Raw genomic sequence first — 5235 nt, forward strand, 5'->3', positions numbered from 1 at the left:
CAACAAAGGTCCGTCTAGTCAAGGCTATGGTTTTTCCAGAGGTCATGTATGGATGTGAGAGTTGAACTGTGAAGAAAGCTGAGCGCTGAAAAATTGATGCTTTTGAACTGTGGTGTTGGAGAAGACTCTTGAGAGTCCCCTGGACTGCAAAGGAGATCCAACCAGTCCATCCTAAAGAAAGTCATTCCTGGGTGTTCATTGGAAGGACTGATGCTGAGGAGGGAACTCCAATGCTTTGGCACCTCATGTGAAGAGTTATCTCATTGGAAAAGACCCTGATACTGGGAGGGATTGAGGGCAGGAGGAGAAGGGGATGACAGAAGATGAGATGGCTGGATGGCATCACCGAATCGATGCACATGAGTTTGGGTGAACTCCCGGAGTTGGCGATGAACAGGGAGGCCTGGCATGCTGCCATTCATGGGGTCGCAAAGAGTCGGACATGACTGAGTGACTGAACTGAACTGAACTGAGTGATCGATTTGTATCCCTTTGCCTGAGGAACAATTCCTTTAGTTCTAAATTTGATTACTTTACCTGAACGATCTACCAGATATAAATTATACCCTTGACACTATAAAATTATAACTCAAGCTAAATATCTTATAATTAGTAAATTATGAATGTTGTATTAATAAAAAATTACATGTAGCAAGTTAGCAATATAGTGAATGAGATAGTCTAATAATTGCTTACCCTATTTTCATGATTCATCTTTGTAACTCTGGATGCTTGAAGGTGGTGGTATAGCTAGAATTTCATAAGGTGTCTGTAAGCTTTAATCACAAATAACAAGCTGGTAATTACTACTGAAAAACTTACACAAATCAGGTCAAAGTCTGAGAATATTAGCATTTTCCCATGTCTCCACTACTCACTACTTTAGAACATGGGAGGTTTCTACGCTGGTAGGAAATGGAGCAGAAAGCAAAACAGTAGCAAAATAGAGCAATAAAAAGTTAAGTGAATAGGTAACCTGTGGGGTAAATCAGAGACTGTGACTATTTTGTAATGTCGGGAAAGTTAGAACAAATGGCCACCATATGATATAATAAACTTCCTGTGAATTACAAGCCAAAAGCAGAATGACAGATCAATACTAAAGGTAGGATGCTGGAAAAGGGGGGCTTTATCTGAATAAGAATCTTTCAACTGTTTTCTAAGTGCAGCATTGCACTCAATCCATTTTCTTCTTTACTCCTACAGAATTACTAGTAAAGGGATCTACCAGGAAGCAATTTTGACAGTGTCATGTAACAGTATGTTTGCAGATTGGAACCTACTGATAATCCTTACAGAGCTAATACTAAATATTTACTGGCAGCCCATGACTTAGTACTGATCCATAGATAAAAATGCCTGTAATTTTCCCTGCTGCCTCTCAACACCACTGATTTTCTCTGAGTGTTACCTGCCCTTTCCCTACTCCTCCCATAGTGTGTTAGCTCTTAAGGAAAAGCTAAGAATTTGCTACCCAATTAGGGAGCCTGTGGATTCAGAGGTTTTCCTGGTGGCTCAGATGGTAAAGAATCTGCCTGCAGTGTGGGAGACCTGGGTTCAATCCCTGGGTCGGGAATCATTCCCTTCTCCCTCCTCCGGAGAAGGGAATGACAATCCACTCCAGTATTCTTGCCTAGAGAATTCCATAGACAGAAGAACCTGGTGGGCCACAGTCCATGGGGTCACAAAGAGTCAATCCTGCTGCTGCTGCTGCTGCTGCCGCTAAGTCGCTTCAGTCCTGTCCAACTCTGTGCGACCCCATAGACAGCAGGCCACCAGGCCCTGCCGTCCCTGGGATTCTCCAGGCAAGAACACTGGAGTGGGTTGCCATTTCCTTCTCCAATGCATGAAAGTGAAAAGTGGAAGTGAAGTCGCTCACTCGTGCCCGACTCTTATCGACCCCATGGACTGCAGCCTACCAGGCTCCTCCATCCATGGGATTTTCCAGGCAAGAGTACCGGAGTGGGTTGCCATTGCCTTCTCCGAGTCAATCCTGAGCGACATTTTCAGAAGCAGAAGTTAAAAGGTGCGAAAGACAAAAAAAAAAAATAAAAGTGATCTTAGGGGAAGAAGTATTTCACACTCCTAGATCGGGCTGATATGTCTACTTGGTGATCCACTGCCAAAAATTCCTCTTGAGCTAGCTGAATTTTCCACTTAACATAATATTGGATCAAAAGCCAAAAGCCTCTTGTTGGGTTTCAAAAATTACCAAAAGTGTCCAATCACTGTTGAGAGACTGCTAAGTAACAAGCATTTTGATAGACATTTTATTCTTACAATCAGCCTGTGAGTTATGATACTATTAATCAAATTTAAGATGCAGGCAAGCAAAAGCTCAGAAAAAGGTTAAGTGATTTATCAAAGCCAGGGTAATGGAGTCAGAATTCAAAGACAGGTGTCAAGCCCTAGAGAGTATCTCTGCTGCTGCTTCTGCATTCTACATTGTCTTCTTCATTGTTGGCAGTGTTTCATATTTTAGTTTGATTTAACTCAACCCTGATCCATGCATTTATCCAGCATTCAACAGGCATTTGTAGAGTGCTGTGTGGGATACTCTGTTACTTCCCGAAGCTTCCTGAAATTAGGTGCACTGGGGAATTGTTTGATGCGGGAGTGGGTCAGGTGGCTACAAACTGATTATTTAGCTCAGGCATTTGATAGGCACTTCCTGGTTTGGACCCCCAGGGACTTTGTGGGCTGAGAATTGGAAAAGAACTAGGTAACGGGAAGTGAGAAGGTACTAGTGACTAGTTTTACATCTTTAATATAATCACTAGATTATATAGCCTTTAAATGTGTCAACTGTACTACATTTCCCATAATTCTCTGTGTGTTTCTGCTTAGGGTGGGGAAAAAAAATCTTTTCATGGGAGATTTGGAAGGCAAGAGTGAAGCAGCAGCCATTTTTGTCTTCATGCTCAGGTCAAGGCAGGTGGTTTTGTAGTTCATGCGTATTGTCACTTAGTTGATGGCTCACCTTGGGAGGAGTGAGTAGCCAGGCCCACAACTGCCTCACCTTCCCTTCATTCTCCTTCAGTGTTTCTGACTCCTGGGACAGAACTGTGCCTAGCTCCATGATAATTGGGTCCCAGGTCTGTCCTCATAGAGTTATAATTGGTGGGTGCTGATAGATGCCAGCTGGCTCTTGCACTTCTTACTTAGAGTCATCTTCTCTTCCAGACCATCTGCAACCTGTGTGTTTCAGTCTCCAGGTTCCCAAAACAAAGGAAGTAGTCTTACTGAGACTGCTTTCACATTGTGTGAGATCAAATTTCTATATCAAAATCTGCTTCTCTGGTTCACCTCTCACCAATATACTAGGAAAGGAGGGGTCTAAATATTTTCCTCCCTCCCTTCTAGATTGCATAACCTGACTGCATCTGATACTCTTGGAAAATCAACTGTTTAGCTGCCTCAGGGATTGCATGTCTGTGAGCCAGGAAGCAGGTTCTCACCAGACACCAAATCTCCCAACATCCTGATCTTAAACTTCTCAGCCTCGGGAACTGTGAGAAGTAAATTTCTGGTGTTTATTAGTCACACTGTGATTTCAAGTGCCCATTCTAAGGCCCTATGAGCTAACAAGTATCCCTCTCTATCGGGAGGCCAAATTTCTCTTCTGCACTTCAAACTTGTATATTGGGTTGTCTACTGAGAAAGCCCAATGAGATGTACTATATACAAAGTGAAGTGAAAGTTTCTCAGTCCTGCCTAACTCTTTGCGACCCCATGAACTACACAGTCCATGGAATTCTCCAGGCTAGAATACTGGAGTGGATAGCCTTTCCCTTATCCAGGGGATCTTCCCAAACCAGGGATTGAACCCAGGTCTCCCCATTGGAGGCAGATTCTTTACCAGCTGAGCCACAAGGGAGCCCAAGAATACTGGAGTGGGTAGCCTATCCCTTCTCCAGCAGATATTCCTGAACCAGGAATTGACCCAGGGTCTGCAGCATTGCAGGCAGATTCTTTGTACTAAATACAAACTAGCATTTAATTTCTTCAATATCAAACTGATGATTGCTCATCCCATACTCTGAAATGCAAACTAATAGACAAATACCCCAAATATTCTCTCAATGTTTTTTTTCTTTAGCTACTGGAACAACTGTCAATCCAGTGCTCAAGTCAGAATACTAGCAGTTCTTTTTTATTCCTTGGTATTCTCTTTTTCTTTACATTCAGTCACTCAGCTATAAAATTTCAAAACATTTATCAAATCCATTCATTTCTCTCCACAGCCACTATTTCAGCTCAAGACACCCATTCTCCAAGAATTATTAATAAGTGTGTGTATCATAAGATATAATGCAATATATGCTTTTGCTACATGTACATTATATATTCAGTTCAGTTCAGTTCAATCGCTCAGTCGTGTCTGACTCTTTGCGACCCCATGAATCACAGCACGCCAGGCCTCCCTGTCCATCACCAGCTCCCGGAGCTTACTCAGATTCAAGTCCATCGAGTCAGTGATGCCATCCAGCCATCTCATCCTCTGTCGTCCCCTTCTCCTCCTGCCCCCAATCCCTCCCAGCATCAAAGTCTTTTCCAATGAATCAACTCTTCACATGAGGTGGCCAAAGTACTGGAGTTTCAGCTTCAGCATCATTCCCTCCAAAGAAATCCCAGAGCTGATCTCCTTCAGAATGGACTGGTTGGGTCTCCTTGCAGTCCAAGGGACTCTCAAGAGTCTTCTCAAACACCACAGTTCAAAAGCATCAATTCTTCAGCGCTCAGCCTTCTTCACAGTCCAACTCTCACATCCATACATGACCACAGGAAAAACCATAGCCTTGACTATCTGGACCTTTGTTGGCCAAGTAATGTCTCTGCTTTTGAATATGCTATCTAGGTTGGTCATAACTTTCCTTCCAAGGAGTAAGCATCTTTTAATTTCATGGCTGCAGTCACCATCTGCAGTCATTTTGGAGCCCAAAAAAATAAAGTCTGACACTGTGTCCACTGTTTCCCCATCTATTTCCCATGAAGTGATGGGACTGGATGCCATGATCTTTGTTTTCTGAATGTTGAGCTTTAAGCCAACTTTTTCACTCTCCTCTTTCACTTTCATCAAGAGGCTTTTTAGTTCCTCTTCACTTTCTGCCATAAGGGTGGTGTCATCTGCATATCTGAGGTTATTGATACTTCTCCCGGCAATCTTGATTCCAGCTTGTGTTTGTTCCAGTCCAGCGTTTCTCATGATGTACTCTGCATATAAGTTAAGTAAGC

This window comes from Bison bison, unplaced genomic scaffold (assembly GCF_000754665.1).
Source record: "Bison bison bison isolate TAMUID 2011002044 unplaced genomic scaffold, Bison_UMD1.0 scf7180017864452, whole genome shotgun sequence".
NCBI classification, from domain to species: domain Eukaryota; kingdom Metazoa; phylum Chordata; class Mammalia; order Artiodactyla; family Bovidae; genus Bison; species Bison bison.